Source organism: Lycorma delicatula, chromosome 5 (assembly GCF_047948215.1).
Source record: "Lycorma delicatula isolate Av1 chromosome 5, ASM4794821v1, whole genome shotgun sequence".
Taxonomy (NCBI): domain Eukaryota; kingdom Metazoa; phylum Arthropoda; class Insecta; order Hemiptera; family Fulgoridae; genus Lycorma; species Lycorma delicatula.
In genome coordinates, this window is record NC_134459.1 from 53,840,721 (window position 1) to 53,861,808 (window position 21,088).

The window sequence follows — 21,088 nt, forward strand, 5'->3', positions numbered from 1 at the left end:
GAAGGAAAAGATTTATTTAATTCAAACATACCTTTGTTTACTAATCAAAATCGTGGAGTAAAAAAATCTAATTTACTTCACCTATACTAATTCATTTATAATGAAATGTATGTAGGTTAATAAAAAAAGTTAGAAAATAACAATTACTTAATAAAAATTTTGTTTTCCTACATTACACCAACTTACAGATACGACCTATCCTGCTAGTGGCACTTTGAAGTTGGATTTTTCAGAATTCTGACAAGGCTTTTTGCAATTATTCTAAGTCTTTTTTAAAAAATTTACTTAATTTTCACTCCACAAGCACCAATGATGTGTTTATGCTCGTGGCAATTTTTTGACTAATAGAAAATACAGTTTTTTTTGAAAAGCGATACATTTATGAGAAATTTTGATTCAAATTGTTTAGACACTTAAAGAAACTCTGAAAATGTAACAAGACACTTATGAGGAAGTATGTTTGAGTCATACATAGTGTTATGATTGTTATCAGCATTTAAAATCAAGCACGTCAAAACCTCTCAAACATGAGATGATGATGTTAGTCATCTTTTGTGATTGGAACAGTGTTATTCATTATGAGTGCATTCTATGTGGTCAAAACATCATTAAAGGATTTTGTTTCAAAGTAATGTGAAATTAGAGAAAATAAGTGAAAAAGAAGAGGCCTAAAGCATAGAGAAACAAAGCATAGATGTTGAAAAATAAAAATGTTATTGTGCACTAACTGTTCTTTAGTTTGGAGTTTTTGGCAAACCATAACAGAACTGTCACATCTTACTGCCTTGTATTTGCCTGATTTACCACCTGCAGACATCTTTCCATTCCCAAAAATGAAAACCATCATGAAAGGATGCCATTTCCAGATCATGGAATAAAATTAAAAATATCTGCTACAGAATGTGCAGGCTATTCCATACAACTAGAATGCATGAAGAATGGAAAAATGCTGGGAGTAGTCCATTAAAAATGGAATGTACTAATTTGAAAGAGATAAATTTGATTACCTTGTATACATAAGTGAAATAATTTTGAAAAAGTTTATTTTGTAAGCCAAGCCTATCATGGATGAACTTTAGTTACTACATTAAAATCACAAATAATTAAAGAATTTTATTAAAACCAAATTAATCAAAGATTATCCCAACAAAATAAAACACAACAAAGAATTATAAACCAAAAATTGATTCATAAATACTATTAAGGTTTCACTGTATTTACACTACCGTAACTAATTTACAAGTAATTTAATTTTATACAAAAGTAGATATTTATAAATAATAGTATATTTTATATTTTGATTGATATCAGCTTTTCAAATAATGTAGGCCAAAGTGAGTGAGTAAATGAGTGAATGTGGTGTGTGTGTGTATGTGTGTGTGTGTGTGTGTATGTGTGCGGGCACGTGCCTGTATTCGCACACATATGTATCTGTATGTGTATGTAAAATTCAAATTTCATCAACTCAAACCTCGATTATTCAATCTATTTTACTTCTCTCTCTTCTCTTTATAAAGTAAAACTTCCTGATGTATAAATATAATAAACAGCTAACTCAAATTTTTTTGGAACTAAAACTTAATATTTAATTCCATCTAAGTGTTTAGTAAGATACAAATATTATCAATAAACTTCTGAAATGAATACACAGTTAATTTTACTATGAAAAAATTTTGATTTCCTTGTATCATTAATTGCTGGGATTTGTGTACTTGGGGAGCTGCTTCTTTGGAGAAGTTGGCAATGAAAAAAATATGCATGTATAGTCTGGCTTGTTTCTTGCTCTAATGAAGTTTAACAAACATTTTTTTTAAATTTATGTATTTGTTTTTCAATACAAGATATCATCATAGGCAGAGTATAACAAAAAATGACTGCACATAGTTCAGTTCCATTAATTTGTTTACCTGATACAAATCATTTAAAGCTGAGTCTCTTCATAGTCACTGTATTTGTTATGGAATACAATATAACTTACAACATTTTTTCTTTTGTGTTTTTCTGTGTTACTGTATTTTACATGTATACAAGAAATCTATTGACTGCCCAACAAAGACGAGAACAGTAAAGTTTTAGTATACAAAATTTTCACTTGTATAGTACTCTATATAAAGTTTCTCATTACAAATTAGACCTGTGGAACAATACTGTATCACTGGGCAATATTATGGAACAATACTGTATCACTGGGCAATATTATAAAACTTTACAAAAAAAAACTTTAGCAGTATTATAAAAAATTGAAATTTTATTAACTTAAATGTTTTTATTTAACTTTTGAGTTACAAAAGTTTAACTAAATATAATTTTAATTAAAATCAAAATATTAATAGAAAATTTTACTCACTGATATAATAATAAACTAATCAATCATAATAATTATAAAAGTTATAAATAATATCAGAACATTACTTGAAAAAAGTAAGCAAAGCTTCAGATACAACACTTGATCATAAAGTTATATAATCAGACATCATCTATAAAAATTCTCAGATGATTTCTATTATGTAGATATTAAAACTCAAATTCTTCTTGTAAAGAAACCCGATCTAAATCATCTCCAAAAACAAAGAATCAGTTAAAGAGATGCACAGCAATATTAAGTTTACGTCAACACAATCTCTAAATACATCTTTTATCCCTACTTACATAATCATAAAACTCAATCAAATTCTAACCAACACAGATTCGTAACAACCAAGAAAGGCGTACATTCAAATTTTACATAGAGAAAAAAAGGTAGGCTTCTTTGAATATGTCCTAAATCCTTTATAAAAAAAAGTTTGAAACAAAATTATTAAGAGTATGGTTCAACATCAATTTTTATCTATTAAAAAAGTACAAGCAGCAACTTTTCAATCAATAATAATTAACATCACAATATTTTCTAACCTACTAATTTTTTTCTTTGTAGTCTTGTTTCCTACAAGGTAAACCACATAAAATTTTGACAAAACTGTCTCATAATTGTGAATATGACCTTATGATGTTAGCCCTGATGGGCTTTATTTGTGAATATGACCTACCAATAATCATACTATTATTATCTGTATAGATTATATAACTAAGTCTATGCTGTGTAAAATAATTAACATGAGAAGAAAATGAAGCCAATTACAACTAACCATAAAAATTGGTATATAGAGCTCTTTGTTGTGAAGATACAACTGATAAAGTATGAATGATACAAATGTGAAGTTACAAATCTCAAATATAAATTCAAACATGCATTCTCCAACAATATTTAGATAATCAACAATTCATCTGATAACATTATTTGATAAAATAATTTTTGGATTAAAAAAGTTGAATTCATAAATAATAGTTTTATATATAAATGCATTAGTTTCAATTTTTTAAATTAATTTTTTTTTAAAATTTAATAGCTGCTATTTTGGAATTTTCAAAGGTAAAATTTTTAAATGTATATATTTTGCAGAAAATTTGTGTTGAGTTCACAAATACCAAATTTCATTAAAATATTTTCATCCATTCCAAAGATATAAATTTTTATTGAAAAAACAAATTTGCAAGTAGAGGAAAAATAGAGCTAGATTAAGGGTTTTGTCCAAACGAACATTTCTGTTTACTGTTGATTTTCTGAATCAGCCCCTTAATTTGGCCTTTCAGAACAGCCTGTAGGGAGGAAAAATATAGCAAGAAAAATATATGGGTAATAAGATGACTCTTGTCTGATGGGGTCAAAATCTGGCCAAAACTGGGATATATACGGCTACATATAACCCAAAACTTAGTGAAAATTTCAATTTCTTTAGTCAACAAATTTTTTAGATATGAGGTGAAAATTGTTAAGAAATAATGTTGGATACTCCCCAACCCCTATTTCAACTGATTTAAAATTTTGGAATTTAAATAACTTAAGTAGTACTTTCATCAGAAGCTCAATTTTCTAGGATCACTATACAGTCAAAAATTTTAATGGTAAAAACAAACTATCCCTCTCTTACTGATTCCTATACTTAATAAACGCTAGACACACACACATGCAGTTTCACTGAATGTTCTGACAATTATTTCTTTTTAAATTAGCATTTATTTATTTAGCACATTTATTATTCCATTAATTTATCTAACAATGTTATTTTTCATTTCTACGTTTTTCTTCACTAGAAATTTAGATTACATCTAACAATATCTGTCTATGTTAATGTTATCATCAGTGCAAAAATTAAAATAAACTAATACTAATGAAAGGATGACTTTATTAAACAGAAGAAAAATTGAACATATCCTGTTTTCTTTCCGAATGAATTAAAAACCAGCATAGAGTACTGGAGTATTAATTAATAAAAAATTTTACAAATATTGCAAAAAAAAAATTGAATACATCATCATAGAGACAGTTTAATAAAATACAATAAATTTAACTAAAAATTTAATGGAACAGTTTATGGATTTATTTCACAAAAATCCAAGTCAAAGAATACATGAGACAACAAAATGTTTTAAGTACTGTAAAGCAATTCAAAGATTTGAATTAAGACAAATAGGAAGAAAGAAAGAGTGATAAGTACTATAATTCTGGGAGAAGAAGTATAATGGTTATAGAAAAATCAATCAAAATGAAAATACCAAAAATCACTGCCATGAGATGAAAAAAACTGGTTACAAGAAACAGAAACTAACTTTTCATTTTGATAAAAAACTGAAAAAGAATGTATTGAAACACAATAAAGTAACTGCTAATCAGAACAGGGTATGACTCTCTGGAAAGTTTGAAAACTTTTTTCCAACTAATTTTCTTGAATATCCACTTAAAAAAATACTTTAAATGTTACAATGACATTAAGATATTTATCATAATGCTCTAATTATCAAAATAATGAAACTATGAAAAAGTGAAAACAATACCTCCTACATAAAATAAAAAAGAACCTCATAACTCAATCCATTTGCTCCAGAAAAATTCTTATTTAGATAAAAGGTGAACATATTCATAAAGTCTTTTCAATTAAAGTAGCAAATGACCTGAGCATTATCACAACACCCTTGGTTACATACTCATAAGAGACTTCAGTACTACACAATAATAATGTAATGCAACTGCATTCATTAACTAATATCAATCTTAACTAGGTTCAAATCATATTTAAAATTTTTGAACATATCATACCAGATTACAGTAACACAGATAGCAGCATTTAAGATTACATTTAAGACTATATTTTCTTACCTCAGTATTCACAAACTTCCTTAAAACATTTTTAATGAATAACAGATAAATAATTCATTTAATTTATAAATCAACATATAAATAAAACTGATTTATGACTGAAAATACAATCAAAAGTAATATTGACAAACACACACACACACACACAAATTTAGAAAAATACTACTGAAATAACAAGTAGAATACAAAGAGATTAGTACAAAAAAGTCAAATAAAAGATTATTTTAATCAAAAACAAAGTACATCACATTCACGAAAATCTCAATAAAAAAAAATATTGTCACAGTCCTTTTTTTAAATCATTCAATTTTAAAATTCTAAACTATAGTTACTTAAAAAGAACAGTCAAACACATACAAGTTAAACAAACTTTGAAAAAACAATCATGGTAATTATGTAAATTCATGAATAAAAACATATGCAAAATAATTCTATATAATTTCTAATTATGCAAAATAACTCTGTAAAAAAAAAAAAATATTTAAAAAATTAACCAAAATAAATCGCTAATCACAAAAATAAACCACACATACCTTTTCTAGAGTTCGTTCATAAGTTCGTACACTTTCTATCAATGAAATAGCAAATGGATACAACTGATTAGCCTGGTGAGCCTTGTTAACAATAGCAAGTGGAACACAGAATCCAAGATTTTTTAAATTACGAACTTCTTTTGATAGTGTAATTATTTCTGGTAGAAAGTTTACCTAAAATTAGAAATTAAATATATAAACAAATAATACTAATAATAATAATAAAGTCATATTTCTAAATATTGGCACCACAGTGCTATAATCACGATTCTAGGCATGTGTGCTGAGTCGACTGATATGTTAGAAGATGATTGATACCATTCTTTATTCAGCTGTCTAGCCCCTGTAAGTTTCTTAGTATACATTTAGGTCACATTCGATCTCTGATCAATTTTAAACGCAAGGAACATTAAACTGATTGTGGCATTTATGGAAAAGATGTAATGAGTGCAATGGGTATGATTGTTAAATGAAGGATGAGATAACACACACAAAGTTGAATGGAGCAGGCGATCATCTTTGATTTCTGACTATTTGATGCGCGCAATTAATAAAACAAAGAGAACAGATTAACCTCTCATCTCTTCCATGAATTTTTCTGAAATTGCACATTCATGTTCATACAAAATATTGAATTATTGAAAAATATATGCCTGCTGGGCTGTACTGAGTCACATAATCACTGGGTATCTAAGATGCTTATGATAACAGATGGGCAACACATTGGAATTTTTGACTAGGTACAGAGAACAAGATGACTTGTTGAGTCGTATAGTCACTAATGGTGATGTATATAATATCTAAAAGAAAAACCACAATCTTTGGAATAAGAACTTCATTGTGCAGAAAGACCAAATGCCAGAATTTTATTGTACAAAAAGACAAAATGCCAGCCTGGAAGATCACTTTGTCACAATGACAAAAAAAGTTTTACTTGTCAACTCCTTGCCGCAAGGCTTTATAATCAGTAAAGATGTCTGTAGTGAAACACTGAAAAGACTGTCATGCAATCCAGAACAATTACTGTGGATTGCTTACTCAGGATATTATGTTGATTCACAACAATGCTTGCCCATATGCTACCACCACAACACATCTCCTCACAATCTTTAGCTGGAAACAGTTTGATTATCCCCCTCTACAGCCCAGACCTTGCACTAAATGACTGTCCTGTGTTTGTGTCTTAAAACCTTCCTTGCTGGCCAACAGTTCCAAAATGATTTTAGTAATTTTTAACCTATTTAAGAAAATACACAATGGGTATTAAAGACTAATTCTGAGTAATCTATCCATGTTAATATGTAAATGTAAGTAATTACAGATAAATATATTTACAATGTTTTATGTTATTTTTACAATTAATAAGCAATGGTGAATACTATAGTATTTTAATATATAAATTTAGAATCCATCGTAAAAAAAAAAAATTGAAGGTATAACTTACTCTGAGTTTTAATACATTTCCTCTGCCAGTACGTGAACGAGTAATTTCAATTGCAAATATGCGACCAGAAACTCCTAGATTCCTTTGCTGAACTTTACGAGCACAATCTTCAAATATATCTAGTGTATTTCATTTTAGCCTAAAGCTGTCACCATCTGCTTTTAATTTTTGACCTTCTATGTGGTTTTGCCAACCTTTTCCTGTTAACAATAAAAAAATTTAAAACAATTATCATTGGATGATATATATATATATATATATATATATATATATAAACCAACATACATATCTACACTGTTACACTTCAGACAGTAATTCTATAGAGTCTAATTATTCACTTCAGGTGCTTTTCATACTAACAGTTTATGTTAATTACATCAGTAATATATTTCAGCAGTTTTGTGCATTACTAAGAAATAATACTCAAAATATTTTAAATAAAGTGTAACATCTATCCATTGGTACCATATTGCCACTTTTAACAATAATACATTATACTAACTAATAAATTCAATCGTTGGCACATGAAAGTTTTATTGTTACTAATGTAACATTTTACGTTGAATTCAAAAATGCAATTGGAATTTCTAGATTTGTGTGATAAAACATTTTTTAAGAATTACTTTTGCAGAAACTACTTATTTTTTTTAGGAATAACTTATATACATGAAAAAATACTTTAAATAATTTCTAACAAAACATGGGGTATAAATATAACATTATGAAGGCAATATGCATGACGATTCATTAATTGTAGGTATCGACATGCCAGCACAGAGCAGTTTTCTGAATCATATAATTAAGATGTAAGTATTTTGTATTTATATAAGTATTTTTTTAAACATTTGCTATGTATGCACTCTAGTGTGGCCTCATTCTGTTTTGTGATAGTGTCAAGAGCGTTGTTAGCGAATGAATATGCCAAGAAAGTGCATAAATAATCTGGACAATTTTTTCTGTTATATGTGTATCGATTTGGCGTTTAAAGAATAATGACAAATTTTGAAGACACTAGTTAAAAAATGTTATGAACTTTATTTTGGCTATAAAGCTGAGGGATCAAAATAAGGGCTGGACGCCTCACACCTGCTTTCAAGCTGTGTGAAATGTTTGATAGACTGGACTAGGGATAATCAGCACATGAGTTTTTCATATTGATGGTGTAGTGTCAACCACAAGATCATTTTTCAGACTGTAAATTCTGCATTACAAAGCTAAAAGGAGTATGTAGTAAACCCAAACACACAGTACAGTACCCAAAATATGTCGTCTGCTATAAGGCTAGTCCCTTATGGTAAGGACTTATCTGTACCACATCCTCTAACACTTCTAAATTTAGAAGATGAATCGGAATATGACGTAGACACTGTAATTCAAGCTGAGGAGCAAAATGATCGTACTTTTAAAGCGGATTTCTCTTCCATGAACTTCATCATCTGATAACTCAAGATGAATTAAATGATATTTGGAATTTGAACTTGTCAGAGAAACGAACCAAGCTTTTGGGGTAGGCTGAAAGGCTAAAATCTTTTCCAAGCTGACACTAGTGTGTTTCTTTTGTTAATTGTGGAAATTTCATGATTTATATTGTAAAGAAAATAGGTTTGAGTACTGTATTTATGTGTGCTGTCATCGATGCACTTCAATAAGAACATAACTCTACAAAATGAAGACTGTTCACATATTTTTTTTAAAAACTAGTTTAAAGGATGTTCTTGCATATGGCATCCTTCTGAACTGTTAGGTTATGTAAGTAACAAAAGAAAAAAATATGAGCAATGTGAAAATTCTGTTAAAAAAAATATTCAGTGTAACAAGTATCATTTAAATATATGTTGTGACTTATAAGTTATTGCATTACTAATGGATAACCATTAATATAATAAAAGAAAAGATAAAGCCAATGTTACACAAACTCTGGTCAAATTTATACAACTACAAGAACTGTTTTATTTACAGAAATGAAACATATTTCGTAAAAAAATATGAGGTATGTTCAAAACATTTCCTGGAATCTGTCTTTTTTTTTAAATTGTTTACATGGAAAAGTTTTACAGCACATTTCCTTCAAAGCAGTTTCTTTCAGTAGCTACATCACTTTTCAAAAGTCTATAAATTTGTTAGAAACATTCCTGGCACCCAATTTGAGATCAGCTGCCCACAAATGAAGAAGAATATCGACATACATTTTCTTGTTCACTGTCTGCCTATCAGGAATGAACTTGTACAGAATAATGCCCAGCAAATCAAAAAAAAACTTCCAACTGAACTTTCTCTTTGTCTCTTAACTAAACAAAATTTCTGTGACCATAAAGGTAATGTTGATTTCCACTCTAACAACTGAAGCTGGATCATAGAAAATACACAATGACACATCTCCATGATACAAAACTAACAGCTCTCCAATATTGTTGTATGTGAAACAGGGAAAATGCAGTTAATTGTGATCTAATCACAATTAACTCATCACTAATCATGATGCAGATAACTCATATTATGAATGCTGCCAAAATAAAACCAAAATTTTTTTTTATAATTACTGTTTTAAACTTTATAAGGTAATTCCGGGAAATGTTTGAATCTTGTATACATTTCAAAGCTCATATTTTCATCCAAATAATATACTTATAGTACATTATTAGATAGTTTTTTAATTATTTAAAAAAGTAAAAGATCAAAATACTTCTTACTAGAATACCGTATGCTTAGAAATGTTGACTACATAATTTGCAACTTACCAATACTATGACTAAAGTAACATTTCATTATATACTCTGCAATGAGCTGTGCAACATAAAGCTGGTGGCTATGCTAATACATGGTAAACATCCCAGAACACAGAACTCAGTCTCATGCAATATTTACAAACTATTTTTCATGAATTAAACAAACTTATATTCATAAAATGATGAATATTTTTAAATTTATTTTTCTGATAAAATGGTCCATATTTAATAGCAATCTAGGTCATCAAATTGGGAAATGGAGATGGAATTTTTCACATCATAAAATTAATTCTCATTCTTACCAAGAACATCTTCAACTCGACGAAGATAAGCAGTTAATTATCTGTCAATCTGTGTTGCCCAAATAATAGAACCGGCCACAGGTGGTAAATCCCGAACAAAACTCATTCTCGAGCTCTTACTTTGTGGATATTGGACCTGTTTAAACAGAATGTAGCGTTAATAACAATAATGTAGGTTATTAACAATACAATAACCTACAAAATGAAACTCTTAGAAGTAGATACAGTAGATATCTACTGTAGTATCTACTGTAGAACAGTTTTCAATAATAAACAAAATTCAATTAATGTTAGTATAACAATAAAATACAAATAATGTTAATTTAATGAACTGAAAATGTTTAAAAGTTTTGAGTGCATCTATTGTACCGTTGTTATTAAAAAATAAGTATACTTAAAAGAAAAGATAAGAAAGCTGAACCATTTGGCTACTATAAATACACGGTATCCAGGCTAAAGGTATCTAAAAGTAACAGCTTATATTAAGAAAACCAGATAATATAATTTAATAATTTTTTTTAATAAACACAGCAACTAAGAAAGTTATAATGTAGGTAGTCAAGTTCAATGTGTACACCTTTTGTAGCTCAACAGACATCTAGATGATAATCTAACTCTTGCCAGGTATTTAGGAGCATCTGCCGTGTTATTAGACAAACAGCTTCAACAATTCTCTGTTTTAAATTATCCAAATCTCTAACTTTTCTTTGGTACACACAACTTTTAATAAATCCCCAAGCAAAGAAGTTCAAAGGAATGATATCTGGAGATCTACATAGCCATGCAGTTTGATCCTCCTCGTCTGATTCAACATCCAGGGAAAGACACGAAAACACCTAGGTAAAAATATGGTGTAGGACCATCTTGTTGGAACTAAATCCTAAAGAAATTTGAGGAACAACAAAATTCTCAAGCATGTCACGCTACGTGCGTCCTGTTACTGTGGGCTCCATGAAGAAAAAAAACAGACCGATAGCACCATTTATGAGCAGTCCAAACCAGACATTGATTTCAGTGTGTCCCTTTCATTTTTGATTACTGTATGGGAGTTTTCAGTACCACAAATTTGACAATTGCATCTGTTAACTTTCCCACAAGTAAAAAATATTTCCTTATCACTAAATAACAACATAAATTAGAATTGTTTTCAAAAAGGGGCATACCTCTGCAGCAAAGTGATAACGTAAGCAAGGATTATTTGGTTTAACATGATGAAAGAATTGTAACTACGCCTGCAAATTGGGCCACTTATGAATGATGCTGTAAACAGTGGAACGAGCACTTTGCAGTTTATAACTAGCCACCTAATTGACTTTCCAGGACTGTTGGTGAACACATAGCATTCACAATCCACAGTCTTGTTACCAACAAACATTTTCATGATTTCCAGGTTGTGAAACCAAGCTTCCAGTCCTCTTTAAGTCACATCCCATTGATGAATAAACTTGATACTTGAATAGGAGGACTGATACTCCATTCATACATGCTGTTGAACACATGTAAGTGATTGAAACTCCACTAACCAAAGCATGCACTGAACCTTCTGTTAGGGGGGTCCACATCTCAACTGACTACAATTGCATTATGAGTCAACTTGCCTGTGTATATATATATCCGCTAAACTTAACAGTATGCAGAACAAATCTTGGTTTGTTAATTGTTAAAACAATTTATTTAAGTAAATCACCAGCAGGATATTCAGATGCGGGCGTGTAATTAAGTAAAAATATAGTAAGCATTTATTGGTTAAAAATAAATAAAATACAGTGATTGCGTTATTGTGTATGGGTTTTTTTATTACTTATACAGAACTTTCCTGCAATGTAAGTCACATTGCCTTCATCATTGAAATATATCCTCATTAAGCCATCCTCCAGATTCAAATGCAGCACGAGTTAGTTGTTTATATTTTGTACAGTCATCAGCAATCTTTAAACAAAACACAACCACATCATCATGCAAAAAAACATTATATACTAAAACTAAAATCGATCTACATTGCAAACCTCTGTCATCCCTCATCCCAGGATGTTCTTCATTCTCCAACTAAATTTTAGTTTCTTCAATGTTAAAACATGACCAATCAATTAAAAAAGGACAATATAGAGTAAACAGCATAAAGTGCCAACAGAAAAAGATGTAACCCAATAATTTTGGTATACATTTTACAATCTATGATTTAATGGATACTGTTTGTTCATAATAGCTAAGGTGCATTAGTCAGTGCCATTAGAAATAATACAATACTCAAAATGTATGTTATAAATTTTTCAGTTACAAATTTTAAGATGAAACTGCTTGACTGAACCTTGAGGAAATTAAATAAAGGACTTTAAGGATTAAAACAAGAAAAAGGTTCTGATAAAAAGAAATCAAAACTACAGAAAAATTTAAGAAAATTAATTCAGTCTGATTATTTAATGTGGATGGATAAAAACATGCCAGTAAATAAGAAATGCATTAAAATAACAGTTTCACAAAAGGATTTAACCAAAATAATAAATAAGAAACACTCAAGAGCATTATGACAACTGTGTAAAATCAAAAGTACAAAGTGACCAAATAATTTATATAAATTTACCTTGAATTTCTCATGAAGTGCTTCAATGTCATCTTTCACACGCTGTATAAGTTGTGTCTGATATTCTCGAATAGCACCTCTAATATGAGGTCTAACAAACAATGCATTAAATCTGCTAAATATTCTAAACATTTCATTTGCATTCTTTGCTGTACCAAGTTGATCACGTAAATGAGCTGTAATACGAGCTTCAACACTGTCAATTCATTCTTCATATCGTGATACAGCTGCCTCCCAAGCTTCTGCACCTTCATGAGACATATCCAAGCAATCCACTTCTTTTACATTCTCATAAGCAAGATTTACTTCCTGCAAAATTAAAAAAAAAAATTAGTTTTCCCTCCAAAAAGTATATATATAAATATTACTTACTCTCATGTTTCTACTCCTAAAACAATTAAATACTATAACAGTTGCCCATTTTCTTTCACATAACTCTTCTTTAAAACTTGAAAAAATAGATTTACTTTCAAAAAAAAACTATTGTGGACAACACATGACTTCCTTGAACACCTATAAATTACATATACACTTTTTTTTAAATGAAAGGTACATAAAATTTTATTTCATTAAAATCTTCTGATATTTTTTCAGTTTTTTTTTTTTTTAATTATTATACATCATAATTTTTTTTTCAGTGAGAGGTTATAATTATTAATAAATCAATACATTAAAAAAAAATGTTAAAAAAGGGAAAAATTTCCTTATAAAATTTTATTTAGCTGTAACTCTGGAACCAATAATAAGTACCACTTAATATCATTGAAAAGCTCTCAATAAGGGCTTATTACTGCAATTAAGAAAAAGTCCAAAATCCAATTTTGTTTAGATTTTGGGCTTTTTTGGACACTTTTGGTTCAGTTGATTGCAATCAAAAGGGGATGCGCATAACTAGATGTTACAACAGTTCTAAATCCAAAATTTCAACATCCTACAGCGAATCGTTTTTGAGTTGTGTGATATACATGTACATACGTACATACAAACATATGTACAGACATCACGCCGAAACTAGCCAAAATGGATTCAGGGATGGTCAAAATGGATATTTCCGTTTATATCTGGAAACCAAAATTATAGGAAATGCAAGATTGCTAATTCAGAGCAAAAAAGTTAACATAGAAGGTGAAATAAGCACAGAACAGAATTTACCCCAAAATTTTACAATTTATATTTAAAAAATGTGACTACTTCTTTAAATCCAACATTTACTCAAAATTGCATTGTAGTCAACTGTTTAAAAAATGTAAATTGGCAACAAGTTAATTTTTTGCACTCCTTAAACAATTAACTACCGGAATTCCTCTAATTCTTCAGACCCTAGTAACAAGGATAGATTTTTTTTTAATGTTAATATTACATTTTGATTGATCAGCAAGGCTGAAGCCAGTACCCAAACTTCTCACATTCAGAAAAGTTCCAATGTACAGAAAATTATTCCAAGCAATAAAAAAGAATGAAAGTTCTAAGAGATGAAGGCAATAATAAGAATATTGATAATATTGTGATAATAAGAATGGTGATAATATTGTACGGAACTTCTATAAATAAAGTGATTGTTTACACCATTGCGTAAAGTTGCGTTATTTCCTATTAATTCAAAGCTAGGGTTGGGTCTCGTTGTTTGTTGCAAGCTTGGTAAATTTATTACTATGTTTCGTATTGGACTTGTCATATTTGTATCTGTTTGTTTATATTTGTTTGAGACCTGGCGTCAGTCTGATGGGCGATTCTGTCATCTTAGTGACCGCGTGTTTCATATCTTGTATTATTTATTGCTGCCCTCATACACTCCCTTTTTGTTTCGTTCCCATACTAATACATGCACACATCTCTTGTTTTTTACACACACTCTCTCCTGTCCACTGCCTAGGTTTGGTTTTCCCCTCTTTTCATTCACGCCATCTTTTCGGCAGTGTAGATCAGACATTCACCATGTACAGTTGACTGTGACTTTCTCTCTCAAACTTTGTGATAATTACTTTCATCGTATTCTTACTTATAAACGTCGTGGTCATTCTCTCTTGCTCTTCTCGTCAGCTTTAGTGAATTTCTTAGATTTCTATGTTTTCATCTAGCCTCGTTTCTTCAACAAGTTCATTTTCAAATCCAGTATTTCACGTCTCTGCTGAAAGTGCTTCATCTACTACAAACCAGCCAATTCCATCGACTCCGAATCTTCTCCAGCTGCTTATTACAATTTTATCGATGCAGAATTTCTCCAACCTCATTGCTACAAATCTGAGACGCCACATCCTGCTCAACCTCTAAACCACGTTTCACCCATGTATTCCTGATACACCATTGCAGACAGACTACGCCTAGGATTACTGTATGTATTCATATGTACTTGCTTTCACGAGTTCATCTCTTGCTAATATTTGTGTGTGATACAGGCAAGTGTAAATTATTCATTATTATTCATATTAAACGTTTATGTTATAATTGTTCATGTGTAGCCCATTTTATGGGTTATTAAATGCAAACTATCGTTCTTATCAAATCTACTTTTAATTTAAACACTACTTCAGAATTATAAAACTTATGTGCAATATATTTCATATATTACTATTGATAACTATTATTATATTTTGTGTTGTTCATCAAAAGTTTGTGTTCAAACGTCAGTTACTCAAAGTAAATTACCTTTACTTGAAATGTTTATTGCAATTAACTCTATCATTTAATCTAATTTAACTTGTTAATCGCCGAGATTAATTATTATCTACTCATGAACTATATTCATATTACTTCTTATATTAATCTAAAGAAAATTACTCCTGATGTGAAGTTACGTTTTTGGACTTCTTTGTAATTTTATATTTTCAAGAAAGCTTACTACTAATATGAACTCTATATTATTACTTATTTTAACGTTATTATATTGTAATTAACTCTTTTTTATACTGGAATTATTGTAATTTATATTTCTAAGTTAATGAAATTTTTTCATTGCTAATTTTTCAATATTGCAGCACATTTCAGTAATGCAATAGTCTTCTAGTCATACTATGTTTATTGATGTTTCGTTTTTCTAAGTATATAATTGTAAATAACGTGTTTTATGTTCTCTTGTTTTCAGGCGTTGTTAAATTGTAGATTTTCAAAATGTATAATTGAAAAATGTATATTCATGTATTTTCTCATTTAATATCATTGTTCATATGTTGATTCAGCTGATATTTATTAAGTATCATTAAGTTATGTTAATTTCATAATTTATTTTTATTTTTTAAGGTTAGGATTTAACTTATGTTCATTTGTTTTCTTTCTAATTAAAGTCCAATTTCTTTTGGCAAATACAAGCTGTGTGTTCTTTTATTTTTTGTTAACTTTACCCAACAGTGATTGTATACCAAACACAAAGATTACTGAGCAGGGCAAAGTCTTACAGATTAAAATTATCGCTATCTTTCTATCAGATTGGGATACTAAGCTTGAAATAAAAATTAAAACTTCGAAACTGACTAGAAACATCCTATGTTATGGAAAAAAACCATTCTCAACAAATCTACACTCAATAAAATTACGAATAAATTTTTAAGAATACATATCTATTTAAAATACATACTTCAATAGCACTAGCATCAGCTGCTTCTAATGATAAAGGGTCTGGTGTTCGAGCCAGTTCATCAGGTGCAATACCATCCTGTCCTACCATAACATGCATCGTCGTACTGGGTCGCAATACACGCACTATAACTGTTCTAAGTTGTTCATGCTGATGTCTAAACCTTCTCATGTGTTCCATACGAACTTGTAATCTTTTATGTGATGGTGAAACTCTCCAAACCATTTTCATTTGTTCATCTCGTTTCTTCTTAACAATATCCCTAAAACAATACAAAAACTATTATAAAACACAAATGTGAGGATTCATGCCTGGCGGTTCACACCCATTTTTGTGTTCAAAAGGTACATGAAACCTATCTCCTGAATAACAAGCTGTCTTTTAATATTTAATAAATTTACAGTATAGAAAATTAGTTGTCAGATGTAACATGTAACAATAAACATTAACAAAAAACTATAACAGTTTGTCAACAACTCAGCCAGATCATCTCTAAAATGTGTTACCATTTGTATAAGTTGTACGGTTTAAAAATTTCTTTGGTAATAAATTCATTCCAAACAGCTCTACTATGTAATTGAATAAATTAAATTTCCACTTACCAACAATCTAAAAGTGTAAATCCTAGTACTTTCAGAGCTGTTACTCCATCTTCAGGGATTTTCTAAAAGATGTTAATTTAAATTCAAATTAATAATAGTTTTTAAATTAAACTGTTACGTTCATAATAGTCGGTCGTCAAGAATAAAATTAATTCGTACATCAATAAGACAGTAATGTCATGTTTGTAAGAAAGATGTTTGTGACTATTAACATGCCACATCAATTGTACATAAATATAATTATATATGCTGGCTTTTGAGATGTTTCCATAATTAACTGATTTAAGCCTTTAAAGTCCTCAATTTTTTTTCACTATGTTTTCTTTTCGTGTATAAAAAATTCATATAAATCCAACAATTATGATAAATCTTCATTAGGTATATTGTTAAGCATTCACTTTCCTCTACTATTTCCACTTTTTTTATCTTATGAAATGTTTATAGCTTCGTATCTATCATTTTATAAAATTTGGTAAGAACTCTTATGGTTAAAAACCATATTTTTGACTGCACATATTCTATGTTTTATTGACCATAATACACAAGGATATTGTAAAATTTATAAATATTTAACAATATGAGGTATTTCCCTATTACCAAATTACAATATATTGTTTATGAATGGTGAGAGATATACCCTTAACAACTAAATGTAAATAAAAATACTCTCTATGCAGGTGTTGTCCCAAAAAGTGAGCACTAATAGTTAAATTTAATACAGTTTATTACTTACCACATTTTACACAGTATAATTACATTAATACAACGTATAAATAAATGTAATGCTTGACTTACTATATTATAAATATAAATAAAAATTAAAAAAACTTTAAATAAGGAGGTCCAAATTTATCAGTTGATCAATATTGTATTTGGCTGGCAACATGCATGTTACCCAATTGACTCCATATTTTAATCTTTTAATTTTTAATTTCAATCTTTTTAATATTTTTTATGTTTAATATGTAATTATACAAAAAGTTTTTTTTTACATACAACTGATGATGTGGGATCCCGTGAAAGTACTCTTGTAGAAAAATACGGTAAAATATTTCTTAATTCTGTACTTGATGGATCAAGTTGATTTACATATATTATATATATAAATTTATATTTAATAGATCAACCCAAGTACAGAATAATTGAAATAGGATGACTTACCTTATTTCATTAAATAAGCAGAAATGCTTTCATGAACTTAATTCGCATCATCAGCTGCATTATATTTATATTTCAAAAAACATCACAAACTTGCAATACATAATATCATATCACTTACTCATTTATATTAAAAACTTTTTAAACTAATTAAATTTTATTAAAAACTTTGATAAATAAATTTAACTTTAATTTAAAAGCTTATACAAAAATTAAAAAAACTTTTATTTAAATTAAAAATTATAATCAAAACAAGATTTTTATATCTTGGGTTGATCTATTAAATATGAATTAATTTCTATTGGTACAGAGCAGTATGGTTATTAAAAGAATTGATTTAAAAAAAAGTGAAACAATAAATGAAAAACACCAAACAATTTTAGCACTTTTAGCGCCATGTGTATCAATCTGATACATTTTTACCAATGTCAAAACGGCCACGTGTATAATTTTGATGCATACGTAATGGTCTAAATAAATAAATAAAAAATGTCAGTTTTACTGATTTAGGCGTGGCGCTAAGAGTGTTAAGATATTGCTATTAATATTTTACTTTTCAGTAAATAGTTAATTTCAGTAAATACTTCTTTTCAGCAAATTTTTTTTCAAGATATCTTTGCCATTTCATCCTCTGATGAAATATACCATTTCTCAAACTAAGTTTTTGTATATAATTCTACCACCTATTAAAATTTTTCTACAATTTTAAGTCTATATCAATCAATTTTTTTGTTGAACATGAATCTGTCTGCTTTAGACTCTCATACTCGCACAAACGTTCAAATAAAATCTACATATGGGTTTCTGAAATATATACGAGACCTTATATAAAGCACTTATAAATAAGAACCTTATACTATATATTATTTCTATTTCTATATATATATATGTGTGTTTTTTTTTTATTAATATAACAGATATACAATTTAAAACCAACTGAAGATGTGGAATACCGCAATAACCGGTAATTGGAGATTATTAACTAAGCTAATTACTGTATTTTGGTGGTTTATTAAATTTCATCTAATTAAATCTGAATATTAATGAATTATTTGAATATTCAAAAAATATTATATATATATATATATATATATATATATATAGTTTTAAAATTAAACATAAATCCTTCCTTAATATTTTTATTTAAGTAAATAAATGAATAACCTAAGAAGGCCCTGCAATTTATCATATTCATCATCCCATGTTGCAAATACAATGAAGCACTGTGTCATAACCTTTTCAAATTCATCAAATGGAATATGCATTAAACGTCTAGTGCCAAATACCTGAAAAAATGTAAAAAAAAAAAATCACAATAACAGAAATGCATACATATATTTTTATCAATTTATTCATTCATAACAGTACATTACAGATTTTTTTAAATAAAAATCAATTTTTATAAGGTATACTAAAAAAAAGTAAATATATGTAAATTAACAAAAACCTAAAAATAGTAATTTTGAGATATTTTAGGACTTTTAAAATAAAAATAAAAAGGTTTTCAAAATAAAAAGGTGAAGAATCACAATATTCTTACCACTAACAGGCACCTAATAGTCTATTAAAACAGTTTGATCAACATATTCATGAAACTTAGGTTACAAAGATTATTGACTGATCAAAAAGCAAGAATACAGAAAATGCATACTGAAATTTTAGATGTCGTTCTAGATGACAAACTATTCATATTTAACCTGATGGTACAGTGGAAAACCTCAGCTGTTATACACCTTGAGTGAACCAATTAAAAACAAATCTTGACATCATAATATTTAAGAAATGATATTTCACATAAAAAATGTTAAATTTCTGAAGACATTCTCAACATCATTTCAAAGCAAGTTGGTTTTTTAAAGTCAAAAAGTGTAGAATATTCATTGCCCCAATGTTAAGCAACTGTATACAATAATGGCCAATTAAAAATTTGCAATAATTATATCTGATTTTCTAAAAATAATTGGATAACAATGACACAAACAAGAAAAAAGTTCATATACCATAAATTTTGTTTTTTTCCATCAAGTTTTGTTTTTTGTGACACTATAAGTTATCCAAAAATTTTGGTTTATTTTTTCCAAAATAAAAAAAATATTTATTTGAATATTACAGCTGAATTCTTAATTCCAAACCATATAAGCTGATTTATTCTCTACTAAGCAAATTTTATTAAAAAAAAAAATTAATTTTTCCAAAATATGTTCAGTTGTCTTTGAATCATCTCAAGTGATTGGTCCTAACATTCTTACCCTTGCATCAGCATTCACAGTGTAATGTGTGAAGATATCAACAAGCAACACGACTTTCCAGTCCCAGAAGACAGTTGGGAGGACACTTTACTAGCTGATAAATGCATTTTCACCTTTATACTGCAATATTTTCCACAACTATGCCAGTCCATATTTGCAGATTTCGATTTGGGAGTATAATGAAGGAACCATGTTTCATTACATGTTACTATTTGAAACAAAATATTATTTCCCTCATGTAAAATTTGTGATTATGGAATGATCACTTCTAGAGCAATTCATCCTCTGTAAGGTGTTTGTCATCATCATTTGTCCTTGAGCATAGAGTATACAACATCATATCATCATATCCCCAAACCGTGCACAGTGTAAACAAAATTGAATAGGGTTGAAATCCTCATTCATGAAAAGTTTCACACAATACTTTGCACACGTGATCATGGAACCTCTTGAATGACATGGTTCTACTGACCACAGAGACACATTTGGGAAAAAACTAAACAGCTGTCCGAAATTCTTGAAAAACTAAAGAATTTCTCTCAAATTTGAGAAAAATTTATAGAATTTCTTACAAAACTACAAAAAAAATAAAGAATTTTGTCAAAAATTTGAAAAACTTAAGAATTTGGCAGAAATTTGAAAATAATCATACAAACTGTCAGAAATTTGAGAAAAATCAAGAAAAACTATAGTATTTCTCTAAAATTTTAGAAAAAACCAAATTTTTT

General features: G+C 28.6%; 1 pseudogene; it reads right to left on the reverse strand.

Annotated features, from left to right (window-relative positions):
* The window catches only part of LOC142325679 (dynein heavy chain, cytoplasmic-like), a 71,784-nt pseudogene that overhangs the window by 28,350 nt on the left and 22,346 nt on the right, over nucleotides 1-21,088 (reverse strand).